This window comes from Ascaphus truei, unplaced genomic scaffold, assembly GCF_040206685.1.
Source record: "Ascaphus truei isolate aAscTru1 unplaced genomic scaffold, aAscTru1.hap1 HAP1_SCAFFOLD_2060, whole genome shotgun sequence".
Taxonomy (NCBI): Eukaryota; Metazoa; Chordata; class Amphibia; order Anura; family Ascaphidae; genus Ascaphus; species Ascaphus truei.
Window position 1 is genome coordinate 20,243 of NW_027454969.1, and position 17,258 is coordinate 37,500.

The 17,258-nt window shown below is 45.9% G+C and overlaps 1 long non-coding RNA gene across 1 annotated transcript in view; it reads left to right on the top strand.

The window, feature by feature from the left end:
- LOC142477240 (uncharacterized) overlaps positions 1-17,258 on the top strand; it is a 38,470-nt gene that overhangs the window by 17,187 nt on the left and 4,025 nt on the right. The window contains exons 3-4 of the long non-coding RNA XR_012792256.1: positions 3,241-3,393; positions 4,115-4,302. This is a non-coding gene — a long non-coding RNA (uncharacterized LOC142477240). The remainder of the gene's footprint in view (positions 1-3,240; positions 3,394-4,114; positions 4,303-17,258) is intronic.

The following is a 17,258-nucleotide window of genomic DNA, read 5'->3' on the forward strand; positions in this document are numbered from 1 at the left end:
CATCCAGCAGTGGGGAGACACGGCCTGAAGGTGGTGATATATATTTATATGTACGTGGAGAAGAGAGGCTGTAACCGCAGTACCTGGGAGATCATTGGGGAGGCCTCATCCAGCAGTGGGGAGACACGGGCTGAAGTTGGGATATTTATTTATATGTACGTGGGGAAGAGAGGCTGTAACCGCAGGACCTGGGAGATCACTGGGGAGGCCTCATCCAGCAGTGGGGAGACACGGGCTGAAGGTGGTGATATATATTTATATGTACGTGGAGAAGAGAGGCTGTAACCGCAGTACCTGGGAGATCATTGGGGAGGCCTCATCCAGCAGTGGGGAGACACGGGCTGAAGGTGGGATATATATTTATATGTACGTGGGGAAGAGAGGCTGTAACCGCAGTACCTGGGAGATCACTGGGGAGGCCTCATCCAGCAGTGGGGAGACACGGGCTGAAGGTGGGATATATATTTATATGTACGTGGGGAAGAGAGGCTGTAACCACAGTACCTGGGAGATCACTGGGGAGGCCTCATCCAGCAGTGGGGAGACACGGGCTGAAGGTGGGGATATATATTTATATGTACGTGGGGAAGAGAGGCTGTAACCGCAGTACCTGGGAGATCATTGGGGAGGCCTCATCCAGCAGTGGGGAGACACGGGCTGAAGGTGGTGATATATATTTATATGTACGTGGGGAAGAGAGGCTGTAACCGCAGTACCTGGGAGATCATTGGGGAGGCCTCATCCAGCAGTGGGGAGACATGGGCTGAAGGTGGGGATATATATTTATATGTACGTGGAGAAGAGAGGCTGTAACCGCAGTACCCGGGAGATCATTGGGGAGGCTTCATCCAGCAGTGGGGAGACACGGGCTGAAGGTGGTGATATATATTTATATGTACGTGAAGAAGAGAGGCTGTAACCGCAGTACCTGGGAGATCATTGGGGAGGCTTCATCCAGCAGTGGGGAGACACGGGCTGAAGGTGGTGATATATATTTATATGTATGTGGAGAAGAGAGGCTGTAACCGCAGTACCTGGGAGATCATTGGGGAGGCCTCATCCAGCAGTGGGGAGACGCGGGCTGAAGGTGGGATATATATTTATATGTACGTGGGGAAGAGAGGCTGTAACCGCAGTACCTGGGAGATCATTGGGGAGGCCTCATCCAGCAGTGGGGAGACACGGGCTGAAGGTGGTGATATATATTTATATGTACGTGGAGAAGAGAGGCTGTAACCGCAGTACCTGGGAGATCATTGGGGAGACCTCATCCAGCAGTGGGGAGACACGGGCTGAAGGTGGGATATATATTTATATGTATGTGGAGAAGAGAGGCTGTAACCGCAGTACCTGGGAGATCATTGGGGAGGCCTCATCCAGCAGTGGGGAGACACGGGCTGAAGGTGGTGATATATATTTATATGTACGTGAAGAAGAGAGGCTGTAACCGCAGTACCTGGGAGATCATTGGGGAGGCTTCATCCAGCAGTGGGGAGACACGGGCTGAAGGTGGGGATATATATTTATATGTACGTGGGGAAGAGAGGCTGTAACCGCAGTACCTGGGAGATCATTGGGGAGGCCTCATCCAGCAGTGGGGAGACACGGGCTGAAGGTGGGATATATATTTATATGTACGTGGGTAAGAGAGGCTGTTCCGCAGTACCTGGGAGATCATTGGGGAGGCCTCATCCAGCAGTGGGGAGACACGGGCTGAAGGTGGTGATATATATTTATATGTACGTGGAGAAGAGAGGCTGTAACCGCAGTACCTGGGAGATCATTGGGGAGACCTCATCCAGCAGTGGGGAGACACGGGCTGAAGGTGGGATATATATTTATATGTATGTGGAGAAGAGAGGCTGTAACCGCAGTACCTGGGAGATCATTGGGGAGGCCTCATCCAGCAGTGGGGAGACACGGGCTGAAGGTGGGATATATATTTATATGTATGTGGAGAAGAGAGGCTGTAACCGCAGTACCCGGGAGATCATTGGGGAGGCCTCATCCAGCAGTGGGGAGACGCGGGCTGAAGGTGGGATATATATTTATATGTACGTGGGGAAGAGAGGCTGTAACCGCAGTACCTGGGAGATCATTGGGGAGGCCTCATCCAGCAGTGGGGAGACACGGGCTGAAGGTGGGATATATATTTATATGTACGTGGGGAAGAGAGGCTGTAACCGCAGTACCTGGGAGATCATTGGGGAGGCCTCATCCAGCAGTGGGGAGACACGGGCTGAAGGTGGTGATATATATTTATATGTACGTGGGGAAGAGAGGCTGTAACCGCAGTACCTGGGAGATCATTGGGGAGGCCTCATCCAGCAGTGGGGAGACACGGGCTGAAGGTGGGATATATATTTATATGTACGTGGGGAAGAGAGGCTGTAACCGCAGTACCTGGGAGATCATTGGGGAGGCCTCATCCAGCAGTGGGGAGACACGGGCTGAAGGTGGGATATATATTTATATGTACGTGGGGAAGAGAGGCTGTAACCGCTGTACCTGGGAGATCATTGGGGAGGCTTCATCCAACAGTGGGGAGACACGGGCTGAAGGTGGTGATATATATTTATATGTACGTGGGGAAGAGAGGCTGTAACCGCAGTACCTGGGAGATCATTGGGGAGGCCTCATCCAGCAGTGGGGAGACACGGGCTGAAGGTGGTGATATATATTTATATGTACGTGGGGAAGAGAGGCTGTAACCGCAGTACCTGGGAGATCATTGGGGAGGCCTCATCCAGCAGTGGGGAGACGCGGGCTGAAGGTGGGATATATATTTATATGTACGTGGAGAAGAGAGGCTGTAACCGCAGTACTTGGGAGATCATTGGGGAGGCCTCATCCAGCAGTGGGGAGACACGGGCTGAAGGTGGTGATATATATTTATATGTACGTGGGGAAGAGAGGCTGTAACCGCAGTACCTGGGAGATCATTGGGGAGGCCTCATCCAGCAGTGGGGAGACGCGGGCTGAAGGTGGTGATATATATTTATATGTACGGGGAGAAGAGAGGCTGTAACCGCAGTACCTGGGAGATCATTGGGGAGGCCTCATCCAGCAGTGGGGAGACGCGGGCTGAAGGTGGGATATATATTTATATGTACGTGGGGAAGAGAGGCTGTAACCGCAGTGCCTGGGAGATCATTGGGGAGGCCTCATCCAGCAGTGGGGAGACACGGGCTGAAGGTGGTGATGATATGTATAACGTACGTGTCTATCTTTCTCTTGTAGGTGATCAAGACGCAGACGGCGCCAAAGATCAGAAAGGGGTCAGCGCGTGGGAGGCGACAGTGATGCCTGTGATGCCCGCGGCGGCAGCGGAGGAGCGAGGAGAGACGGAGAGGGACATGATCAACTTCTCCCCCGCAGGGAGGGGACTGTCAGGTGAGCGTGCAGGGGGAGAGCAGAGGGATTGGGGGGTGGGGGGCGGGGATGATGGGAGGTGGAAGAAGTCACTCCAGTTCTGTTTGTGTGTTTTTGTGTCATTATGTATTTTAATCTGGTGCATCGGGTTAATGCGATTTTAAGTTTTATTTTAAAATAACATCTGTTGGGGGTGTAACGTGTAACAACTTGTTCCCGGTTTGGGCGGCGCGTCAAAGAGCGCGTCATTGGGCGCGCCCATCCTGCGTAGGCTCACGTCAAAGGGCCCGATGGGCTGATACGATGACGGGATATTCCCATTTTGCATGAAGTCCCGCCCCTGTTGGATTCTTCCAGCCGCGCCCCTTGAACCTCGCAGAACCATCTATAGACTGCCTCTGACACTCTCGAAGGAGACCATGTTTCCGGAAGGTTGTCACAGCGGCCATTTTGTACACCCACGTCCCCAGACACTGCCCTTATCGCGACTCTTATCGGCCATATACTGCCCACCTGGCCCTTTTAAGTGAAGCTACACAGGGTAGGCACGCCCCCTCCCCCCCCCCCCCCCAATTAAGCTGTCTTTGAGGCGCCGCGTAAACATGGAGAACGTCCTGACGCCCTCTGCAGATGTTATTGTAACATAAAACGCCAGTCACATTAACCCCTGACGCACCAGGGGGATTAAACTGCATAATATCTGGTGACAATGTGTGTGTATTGTGTGTCTCTCCTCTCTCAGGCCACGCCTCGAAGTCCCTCCCCCCCCTCTCCTCCTCTCCCATCCCCAGCCGGGCCAAGATGTCGCTGACCGGGGCGGGGAAGCCGCCCCACTCGGCGCAGAACCTGGCAATGAGACTGCTGGGTATCAACCGGGACGGGGCGGACCGCGTGCACCGGGCCCGGAAAACCATCCCCCGCGCCGGCGTGGTGCGTATATACGGTGTATAAGGAGGGCAGGAGTGCGTATATACGGTGTATAAGGAGGGGCAGGAGTGTGTATATACTGTGTATAAGGAGCGGGAGGAGTGTGTATATACTGTGTATAAGGAGGGGCAGGAGTGTGTATATACGGTGTATAAGGAGCGGGAGGAGTGTGTATATACTGTGTTTAAGGAGGGGCAGGAGTGCGTATATACTGTGTATAAGGAGGGGCAGGAGTGTGTATATACGGTGTATAAGGAGGGGCAGGAGTGTGTATATACTGTGTATAAGGAGCGGGAGGAGTGTGTATATACTGTGTATAAGGAGCGGGAGGAGTGTGTATATACTGTATATAAGGAGGGGCAGGAGTGTGTATATACTGTGTATAAGGAGCGGGAGGAGTGTGTATATACTGTGTATAAGGAGCGGGAGGAGTGTGTATATACTGTATATAAGGAGGGGCAGGAGTGTGTTTATACTGTGTATAAGGAGCGGGAGGGGTGTGTATATACTGTGTATAAGGAGGGGTAGGAGCGTGTATATACTGTGTATAAGGAGGGGTAGGAGCGTGTATATACTGTGTATAAGGAGGGTAGGAGCGTGTATGTACTGTATTTAAGGAGTGAGAGGAGTGTGTATATACTGTGTATAAGGAGCGGGAGGAGTGTGTATATACTGTGTATAAGGAGCGGGAGGAGCGTGTATATACTGTGTATAAGGAGGGGCAGGAGTGTGTATATACTGTGTATAAGGAGCGGGAGGAGTGTGTATATACTGTGTATAAGGAGCGGGAGGAGTGTGTATATACTGTATATAAGGAGGGGCAGGAGTGTGTTTATACTGTGTATAAGGAGCGGGAGGGGTGTGTATATACTGTGTATAAGGAGGGGTAGGAGCGTGTATATACTGTGTATAAGGAGGGGTAGGAGCGTGTATATACTGTGTATAAGGAGGGTAGGAGCGTGTATGTACTGTATTTAAGGAGTGAGAGGAGTGTGTATATACTGTGTATAAGGAGCGGGAGGAGTGGGTATATACTGTGTATAGGAGCGGGAGGAGTGTGTATATACTGTGTATAGGAGCGGGAGGAGTGTGTATATACTGTGTATAAGGAGCGGGAGGAGTGGGTATATACTGTGTATAGGAGCGGGAGGAGTGTGTATATACTGTGTATAGGAGCGGGAGGAGTGTGTATATACTGTGTATAAGGAGGGTAGGAGCTTGTATGTACTGTATTTAAGGAGTGAGAGGAGTGTGTATATACTGTGTATAGGAGCGGGAGGAGTGTGTATATACTGTGTATAGGAGCGGGAGGAGTGTGTATATACTGTGTATAGGAGCGGGAGGAGTGTGTATATACTGTGTATAGGAGCGGGAGGAGTGTGTATATACTGTGTATAAGGAGCGGGAGGAGCGTGTATATACTGTGTATAGGAGCGGGAGGAGTGTGTATATACTGTGTATAGGAGCGGGAGGAGTGTGTATATACTGTGTATAAGGAGCGGGAGGAGTGTGTATATACTGTGTATAGGAGCGGGAGGAGTGTGTATATACTGTGTATAAGGAGCGGGAGGAGCGTGTATATACTGTGTATAAGGAGCGAGAGGAGTGTGTATATACTGTGTATAGGAGCGGGAGGAGTGTGTATATACTGTGTATAAGGAGCGGGAGGAGCGTGTATGTACTGTGTATAAGGAGGGAGAGGAGTGTGTATATACTGTGTATAGGAGCGGGAGGAGTGTGTATATACTGTGTATAAGGAGCGGGAGGAGCGTGTATATACTGTGTATAGGAGCGGGAGGAGTGTGTATATACTGTGTATAAGGAGCGGGAGGAGTGTGTATATACTGTGTATAAGGAGCGGGAGGAGCGTGTATATACTGTGTATAGGAGCGGGAGGAGTGTGTATATACTGTGTATAAGGAGCGGGAGGAGCGTGTATGTACTGTGTATAAGGAGGGAGAGGAGTGTGTATATACTGTGTATAGGAGCGGGAGGAGTGTGTATATACTGTGTATAAGGAGCGGGAGGAGCGTGTATATACTGTGTATAGGAGCGGGAGGAGTGTGTATATACTGTGTATAGGAGCGGGAGGAGTGTGTATATACTGTGTATAAGGAGCGGGAGGAGTGTGTATATACTGTGTATAGGAGCGGGAGGAGTGTGTATATACTGTGTATAAGGAGCGGGAGGAGCGTGTATATACTGTGTATAAGGAGCGAGAGGAGTGTGTATATACTGTGTATAGGAGCGGGAGGAGTGTGTATATACTGTGTATAAGGAGCGGGAGGAGCGTGTATGTACTGTGTATAAGGAGGGAGAGGAGTGTGTATATACTGTGTATAGGAGCGGGAGGAGTGTGTATATACTGTGTATAAGGAGCGGGAGGAGCGTGTATATACTGTGTATAGGAGCGGGAGGAGTGTGTATATACTGTGTATAAGGAGCGGGAGGAGTGTGTATATACTGTGTATAAGGAGCGAGAGGAGTGTGTATATACTGTGTATAAGGAGCGGGAGGAGTGTGTATATACTGTGTATAAGGAGCGGGAGGAGCGTGTATATACTGTGTATAAGGAGGGCAGGAGTGTGTATATACGTGTATAAGGAGCGGGAGGAGCGTGTATATACTGTGTATAGGAGCGGGAGGAGTGTGTATATACTGTGTATAAGGAGCGGGAGGAGCGTGTATATACTGTGTATAAGGAGGGAGAGCAGGGCGTGTATATACAGTGTGTGTATGTGTATATATACTGTAGACATACAGGGGTGTGAATAAGAAAGTGCACCCTCTCTGAATCCCATGGTGTTACATATCAGGGATAATAACAGCCCTCTGCTCCTCCGCGGGTCTGAAAATGAGGTAAATACACCTTTTTTACCATTGAAATGCTGCGGCCGGAGCTTAAAGCTGCAGTTCAGTCTTTATTTTTATTTGTTATTTTTTTTTTTTACTTCAATAGTTTCATGTGGGCAATCTGTAATTACCTAAAGAACTGTATAGCTGCCGGTCAATTCGTTCTCCATGTATTGATCGGCGAAATTTGGTGACATTATTAGAGAAGGGATCTGTTTTTCTTCTGCTTCTGTCACTCAGTGGAAGCTCATGAATATTCATGAGCACTCCTGCACTGACATGTGCTAGAGGGAGGGCAGGGCTGACAAAGGGGTGTGCCAGGGCTTGTGACAGGACATGAAGGGGCAGTGCCAGGGCTTGTGACAGGACATGAAGGGGCAGTGCCAGGGCTTGTGACAGGACATGAAGGGGCAGTGCCAGGGCTTGTGACAGGACATGAAGGGGCAGTGCCAGGGCTTGTGACAGGACATGAAGGGGCAGTGCCAGGGCTTGTGACAGGACATGAAGGGGCAGTGCCAGGGCTTGTGACAGGACATGAAGGGGCAGTGCCAGGGCTTGTGACAGGACATGAAGGGGCAGTGCCAGGGCTTGTGACAGGACATGAAGGGGCAGTGCCAGGGCTTGTGACAGGACATGAAGGGGCAGTGCCAGGGCTTGTGACAGGACATGAAGGGGCAGTGCCAGGGCTTGTGACAGGACATGAAGGGGCAGTGCCAGGGCTTGTGACAGGACATGAAGGGGCAGTGCCAGGGCTTGTGACAGGACATGAAGGGGCAGTGCCAGGGCTTGTGACAGGACATGAAGGGGCGGTGCCAGGGCTTGTGACAGGACATGAAGGGGCGGTGCCAGGGCTTGTGACAGGACATGAAGGGGCAGTGCCAGGGCTTGTGACAGGACATGAAGGGGCAGTGCCAGGGCTTGTGACAGGACATGAAGGGGCGGTGCCAGGGCTTGTGACAGGACATGAAGGGGCAGTGCCTTAGCAAATGGCTGTTAAAATAGAATACAAGAAAATTGGTCTTTCAAAGTTGTTGTTTTTTAAAACAGAAAATGCTAAAAGTATTTTTTCTTACTACAGAACTGATTTATTAAAAAAACCACACATGCAGGATATTGCCTGAACTGCAGCTTTTGAGAGCTGTGCATAAACAAATGCCCGCAAACTTCAATGAACTGAAGCAACGTTGTAAAGAAGAGTGGGCCAAAATTCCTCCACAACGGTGTGAGAGACTGATAAAGTCAGACAGAAAACGATTACTTCACGTTATTGCTGCTAAAGGTGGTTCTACAAGCGATTGAATCATAAGGTGTACTTAGTTTTTCCCATGTGGCTTCTCCATTGTGGCTTTATTTTTGTTAAATAAATCATGACACGGTGTAATATGTCATGTACACGCACACGCACACGCACAAACACACACACGGTGTAATATGTCATGTGTTGTTGTTCATCTGAGGTTGTAGTTACCTCATTTTTAGACCTGCTAAGGAACAGATGATTGTTATTATTCCTGATATGTAAAACCATGGAATTCAAAGAGGGTGTACTTTCTTATTCACACAACTGTATGTCTATAAATATACATATACACATATATATATATGCATTTGCATGTCATTCCCCAGAATCCCTTGCTGCAGTGGAAGCAGTGTATGCTGGGTGATAATGGGGAAAGGCGGGGTTGCTGACCTGCCTAAGACATGCAGATGAGCATACAGCTATATTTGCATATATATATATATATACACACACACACACACACACACACACACACACACACACACACACACACACACACACACACACACACACACACACACACACACACACACACACACACACACACACACACACACACACCCCCCCCCCTCTCTCTGGAGGGAAAGCTGTGAGGTGTGTGTGTGTGTGTGTATGTGTATACAGCTGGAGGGAGAGCAGTGAGTGTATATACAGTATGTGTGTGTATATACAGTGTGTGTGTGTGTGTATACAGCTGGAGGGAGAGCAGTGAGTGTATATACAGTATGTGTGTGTGTGTGTATACAGCTGGAGGGAGAGCAGTGAGTGTATATACAGTATGTGTGTGTGTGTGTATACAGCTGGAGGGAGAGCAGTGAGTGTATATACAGTATGTGTGTGTGTATATACAGTATGTGAGTGTATATACAGTGTGTGTGTGTGTATACAGCTGGAGGGAGAGCAGTGAGTGTATATACAGTATGTGTGTGTGTGTGTGTATACAGCTGGAGGGAGAGCAGTGAGTGTATATACAGTATGTGTGTGTGTGTGTATACAGCTGGAGGGAGAGCAGTGAGTGTATATACAGTATGTGTGTGTATATATACAGCTGGAGGGAGAGCAGTGAGTGTATATACAGTATGTGTGTGTATATATACAGCTGGAGGGAGAGCAGTGAGTGTGTATATACAGTATGTGTGTGTGTATATACAGCTGGAGGGAGAGCAGTGAGTGTGTATATACAGTATGTGTGTGTGTATATACAGCTGGAGGGAGAGCAGTGAGTGTGTATATACAGTATGTGTGTGTGTGTGTATATACAGTATGTGTGTGTATATACAGCTGGAGGGAGAGCAGTGAGTGTATATACAGTATGTGTGTGTGTATATACAGCTGGAGGGAGAGCAGTGAGTGTGTATATACAGTATGTGTGTGTGTGTATATACAGTATGTGTGTGTATATACAGCTGGAGGGAGAGCAGTGAGTGTATATACAGTATGTGTGTGTGTATATACAGCTGGAGGGAGAGCAGTGAGTGTGTATATACAGTATGTGTGTGTGTGTATATACAGTATGTGTGTGTATATACAGCTGGAGGGAGAGCAGTGAGTGTATATACAGTATGTGTGTGTATATACAGCTGGAGGGAGAGCAGTGAGTGTGTATATACAGTATGTGTGTGTGTGTATATACAGTATGTGTGTGTATATACAGCTGGAGGGCGAGCAGTGAGTGTATATACAGTATGTGTGTGTATATACAGCTGGAGGGAGAGCAGTGAGTGTGTATATACAGTGTGTGTGTGTGTGTGTATATACAGCTGGAGGGCGAGCAGTGAGTGTATATACAGTATGTGTGTGTGTATACAGTATGTGAGTGTATATACAGTATGTGTGTGTATATACAGCTGGAGGGAGAGCAGTGAGTGTATATACAGTATGTGTGTGTGTGTATACAGCTGGAGGGAGAGCAGTGAGTGTATATACAGTATGTGTGTGTGTGTGTATACAGCTGGAGGGAGAGCAGTGAGTGTATATACAGTATGTGTGTGTGTATATACAGTATGTGTGTGTGTGTGTGTGTGTGTGTGTATACAGCTGGAGGGAGAGCAGTGAGTGTATATACAGTATGTGTGTGTATATATACAGCTGGAGGGAGAGCAGTGAGTGTGTATATACAGTATGTGTGTGTGTGTATATACAGTATGTGTGTGTGTATATACAGCTGGAGGGAGAGCAGTGAGTGTATATACAGTATGTGTGTGTGTATATACAGCTGGAGGGAGAGCAGTGAGTGTATATACAGTATGTGTGAGTGTGTATATACAGTATGTGTGTGTGTATATACAGCTGGAGGGAGAGCAGTGAGTGTATATACAGTATGTGTGTGTGTATATACAGCTGGAGGGAGAGCAGTGAGTGTATATACAGTATGTGTGTGTATATATACAGCTGGAGGGAGAGCAGTGAGTGTGTATATACAGTATGTGTGTGTGTATATACAGCTGGAGGGAGAGCAGTGAGTGTGTATATACAGTATGTGTGTGTGTATATACAGCTGGAGGGAGAGCAGTGAGTGTATATACAGTATGTGTGTGTGTATATACAGCTGGAGGGAGAGCAGTGTGTGTGTATATACAGTATGTGTGTGTGTGTATATACAGTATGTGTGTGTATATACAGCTGGAGGGAGAGCAGTGAGTGTATATACAGTATGTGTGTGTATATACAGCTGGAGGGAGAGCAGTGAGTGTGTATATACAGTATGTGTGTGTGTGTATATACAGTATGTGTGTGTATATACAGCTGGAGGGCGAGCAGTGAGTGTATATACAGTATGTGTGTGTATATACAGCTGGAGGGAGAGCAGTGAGTGTGTATATACAGTGTGTGTGTGTGTGTGTGTATATACAGCTGGAGGGCGAGCAGTGAGTGTATATACAGTATGTGTGTGTGTATACAGTATGTGAGTGTATATACAGTATGTGTGTGTATATACAGCTGGAGGGAGAGCAGTGTGTGTATATACAGTATGTGTGTGTGTGTGTGTATACAGCTGGAGGGAGAGCAGTGAGTGTATATACAGTATGTGTGTGTGTATATACAGTATGTGTGTGTGTGTGTGTGTGTGTATACAGCTGGAGGGAGAGCAGTGAGTGTATATACAGTATGTGTGTGTATATATACAGCTGGAGGGAGAGCAGTGAGTGTATATACAGTATGTGTGTGTATATATACAGCTGGAGGGAGAGCAGTGAGTGTATATACAGTATGTGTGTGTATATATACAGCTGGAGGGAGAGCAGTGAGTGTATATACAGTATGTGTGTGTATATATACAGCTGGAGGGAGAGCAGTGAGTGTATATACAGTATGTGTGTGTGTGTATATACAGTATGTGTGTGTATATATACAGCTGGAGGGAGAGCAGTGAGTGTATATACAGTATGTGTGTGTGTATATACAGCTGGAGGGAGAGCAGTGAGTGTGTATATACAGTATGTGTGTGTGTGTATATACAGTATGTGTGTGTATATACAGCTGGAGGGCGAGCAGTGAGTGTATATACAGTATGTGTGTGTATATACAGCTGGAGGGAGAGCAGTGAGTGTGTATATACAGTATGTGTGTGTGTGTGTATATACAGTATGTGTGTGTATATACAGCTGGAGGGCGAGCAGTGAGTGTATATACAGTATGTGTGTGTATATATACAGCTGGAGGGAGAGCAGTGAGTGTGTATATACAGTATGTGTGTGTATATATACAGCTGGAGGGAGAGCAGTGAGTGTATATACAGTATGTGTGTGTGTATATACAGCTGGAGGGAGAGCAGTGAGTGTGTATATACAGTATGTGTGTGTGTGTATATACAGTATGTGTGTGTATATACAGCTGGAGGGAGAGCAGTGAGTGTATATACAGTATGTGTGTGTATATACAGCTGGAGGGAGAGCAGTGAGTGTGTATATACAGTGTGTGTGTGTGTGTGTGTATATACAGCTGGAGGGCGAGCAGTGAGTGTATATACAGTATGTGTGTGTGTGTATATACAGTATGTGTGTGTGTGTATATACAGTATGTGTGTGTATATACAGCTGGAGGGCGAGCAGTGAGTGTATATACAGTATGTGTGTGTATATACAGCTGGAGGGAGAGCAGTGAGTGTGTATATACAGTATGTGTGTGTATATATACAGCTGGAGGGAGAGCAGTGAGTGTATATACAGTATGTGTGTGTGTATATACAGCTGGAGGGAGAGCAGTGAGTGTGTATATACAGTATGTGTGTGTGTGTATATACAGTATGTGTGTGTATATACAGCTGGAGGGCGAGCAGTGAGTGTATATACAGTATGTGTGTGTATATACAGCTGGAGGGAGAGCAGTGAGTGTGTATATACAGTGTGTGTGTGTGTATATACAGTATGTGTGTGTGTGTATATACAGTATGTGTGTGTGTGTATATACAGCTGGAGGGAGAGCAGTGAGTGTATATACAGTATGTGTGTGTGTATATACAGTATGTGTGTGTGTGTGTGTGTATACAGCTGGAGGGAGAGCAGTGAGTGTGTATATACAGTGTGTGTGTGTGTGTATATACAGTATGTGTGTGTGTGTATATACAGTATGTGTGTGTGTGTATATACAGCTGGAGGGAGAGCAGTGAGTGTATATACAGTATGTGTGTGTGTATATACAGTATGTGTGTGTGTGTATACAGCTGGAGGGAGAGCAGTGAGTGTATATACAGTATGTGTGTGTGTATACAGTATGTGAGTGTATATACAGTATGTGTGTGTATATACAGCTGGAGGGAGAGCAGTGAGTGTATATACAGTATGTGTGTGTGTGTGTGTGTGTATACAGCTGGAGGGAGAGCAGTGAGTGTATATACAGTATGTGTGTGTGTATATACAGTATGTGTGTGTGTGTGTGTGTATACAGCTGGAGGGAGAGCAGTGAGTGTATATACAGTATGTGTGTGTGTGTGTGTATACAGCTGGAGGGAGAGCAGTGAGTGTATATACAGTATGTGTGTGTGTATATACAGTATGTGTGTGTGTGTATACAGCTGGAGGGAGAGCAGTGAGTGTATATACAGTATGTGTGTGTATATATACAGCTGGAGGGAGAGCAGTGAGTGTATATACAGTATGTGTGTGTATATATACAGCTGGAGGGAGAGCAGTGAGTGTGTATATACAGTATGTGTGTGTGTGTATATACAGTATGTGTGTGTGTATATACAGCTGGAGGGAGAGCAGTGAGTGTATATACAGTATGTGTGTGTGTGTATACAGCTGGAGGGAGAGCAGTGAGTGTATATACAGTATGTGTGAGTGTGTATATACAGTATGTGTGTGTGTATATACAGCTGGAGGGAGAGCAGTGAGTGTATATACAGTATGTGTGTGTGTGTATATACAGTATGTGTGTGTGTATATACAGCTGGAGGGAGAGCAGTGAGTGTATATACAGTGTGTGTGAGTGTGTATATACAGTGTGTGACTGTGTATATACAGTATGTGTGTGTATATACAGTGTGTGTGAGTGTATATACAGTATGTGAGTGTATATACAGTATGTGAGTGTATACATAGTATGTGTGTATATACAGTATGTGTGTGTGTATACAGTATGTGAGTGTATATACAGTATGTGAGTGTATATACAGTATGTGAGTGTATATACAGTATGTGTGTGTGTGTGTGTATATACAGTATGTGAGTGTATATACAGTATGTGTATATACAGTATGTGTGTGTATATACAGCTGGAGGGAGAGCAGTGAGTGTATATACAGTATGTGTGTGTATATACAGCTGGAGGGAGAGCAATGAGTGTATACAGTATGTGTGTGTGTGTATATACAGCTGGAGAGAGAACAGTGAGTGTATACAGTATGTGAGTGTATATATAGTATGTGAGTGTATATACAGTATGTGAGTGTGTATACAGTATGTGAGTGTATATACATTATGTGAGTGTATATACAGTATGTGTGTGTATACAGTATGTGAATGTATATACAGTATGTGTGTGTATATACAGCTGGAGGGAGAGCAGTGAGTGTATATACAGTATGTGTGTGTGTATACAGCTGGAGGGAGAGCAGTGAGTGTATATACAGTATGTGTGTGTATATACAGTATGTGAGTGTATATACAGTATGTGTGTGTGTGTCTATACAGTATGTGAGTGTATATACAGTATGTGAGTGTATATACAGTATGTGAGTGTATATACAGTATGTGTGTATATATACAGTATGTGAGTGTGTGTATACAGAGTGTGTGAGTGTATATACAGTATGTGTGTGTGTATATACAGTATGTGTGTGTATATACAGCTGGAGGGAGAGCAGTGAGTGTATATACAGTGTGTGTATATATACAGTATGTGAGTGTATATATACAGTATGTGAGTGTATATACAGTATGTGTATGTGTATATACAGCTGGAGGGAGAGCAGTGAGTGTATATACAGTATGTGTGTATATATACAGTATGTGAGTGTATATATACAGTATGTGAGTGTGTGTATACAGTGTGTGAGTGTATATACAGTATGTGTGTGTGTATATACAGCTGGAGGGAGAGCAGTGAGTGTGTATATACAGTATGTGTGTGTGTGTATATACAGTATGTGTGTGTATATACAGCTGGAGGGAGAGCAGTGAGTGTATATACAGTATGTGTGTGTATATACAGCTGGAGGGAGAGCGGTGAGTGTGTATATACAGTATGTGTGTGTGTGTATATACAGTATGTGTGTGTATATACAGCTGGAGGGCGAGCAGTGAGTGTATATACAGTATGTGTGTGTATATACAGCTGGAGGGAGAGCAGTGAGTGTGTATATACAGTATGTGTGTGTATATATACAGCTGGAGGGAGAGCAGTGAGTGTATATACAGTATGTGTGTGTGTATATACAGCTGGAGGGAGAGCAGTGAGTGTGTATATACAGTATGTGTGTGTGTGTATATACAGTATGTGTGTGTATATACAGCTGGAGGGCGAGCAGTGAGTGTATATACAGTATGTGTGTGTATATACAGCTGGAGGGAGAGCAGTGAGTGTGTATATACAGTATGTGTGTGTGTGTATATACAGTATGTGTGTGTATATACAGCTGGAGGGCGAGCAGTGAGTGTATATACAGTATGTGTGTGTATATATACAGCTGGAGGGAGAGCAGTGAGTGTATATACAGTATGTGTGTGTATATATACAGCTGGAGGGAGAGCAGTGAGTGTGTATATACAGTATGTGTGTGTATATATACAGCTGGAGGGAGAGCAGTGAGTGTATATACAGTATGTGTGTGTGTATATACAGCTGGAGGGAGAGCAGTGAGTGTGTATATACAGTATGTGTGTGTGTGTATATACAGTATGTGTGTGTATATACAGCTGGAGGGAGAGCAGTGAGTGTATATACAGTATGTGTGTGTATATACAGCTGGAGGGAGAGCAGTGAGTGTGTATATACAGTATGTGTGTGTGTGTATATACAGTATGTGTGTGTATATACAGCTGGAGGGCGAGCAGTGAGTGTATATACAGTATGTGTGTGTATATACAGCTGGAGGGAGAGCAGTGAGTGTGTATATACAGTATGTGTGTGTATATATACAGCTGGAGGGAGAGCAGTGAGTGTATATACAGTATGTGTGTGTGTATATACAGCTGGAGGGAGAGCAGTGAGTGTATATACAGTATGTGTGTGTATATACAGCTGGAGGGAGAGCAGTGAGTGTGTATATACAGTATGTGTGTGTGTGTATATACAGTATGTGTGTGTATATACAGCTGGAGGGCGAGCAGTGAGTGTATATACAGTATGTGTGTGTATATACAGCTGGAGGGAGAGCAGTGAGTGTGTATATACAGTGTGTGTGTGTGTGTATATACAGTATGTGTGTGTATATACAGCTGGAGGGCGAGCAGTGAGTGTATATACAGTATGTGTGTGTATATACAGCTGGAGAGAGAACAGTGAGTGTGTATATACAGTGTGTGTGTATATACAGCTGGAGGGCGAGCAGTGAGTGTATATACAGTATGTGTGTGTGTATACAGTATGTGAGTGTATATACAGTATGTGTGTGTATATACAGCTGGAGGGAGAGCAGTGAGTGTATATACAGTATGTGTGTGTGTGTGTGTATACAGCTGGAGGGAGGGCAGTGAGTGTATATACAGTATGTGTGTGTGTATATACAGTATGTGTGTGTGTGTGTGTGTGTATACAGCTGGAGGGAGAGCAGTGAGTGTATATACAGTATGTGTGTGTATATATACAGCTGGAGGGAGAGCAGTGAGTGTATATACAGTATGTGTGTGTATATATACAGCTGGAGGGAGAGCAGTGAGTGTGTATATACAGTATGTGTGTGTGTGTATATACAGTATGTGTGTGTGTATATACAGCTGGAGGGAGAGCAGTGAGTGTATATACAGTATGTGTGTGTGTGTGTATATACAGCTGGAGGGAGAGCAGTGAGTGTATATACAGTATGTGTGTGTATATATACAGCTGGAGGGAGAGCAGTGAGTGTGTATATACAGTATGTGTGTGTGTATATACAGCTGGAGGGAGAGCAGTGAGTGTGTATATACAGTATGTGTGTGTATATATACAGCTGGAGGGAGAGCAGTGAGTGTATATACAGTATGTGTGTGTGTATATACAGCTGGAGGGAGAGCAGTGAGTGTGTATATACAGTATGTGTGTGTGTGTATATACAGTATGTGTGTGTATATACAGCTGGAGGGCGAGCAGTGAGTGTATATACAGTATGTGTGTGTATATACAGCTGGAGGGAGAGCAGTGAGTGTGTATATACAGTGTGTGTGTG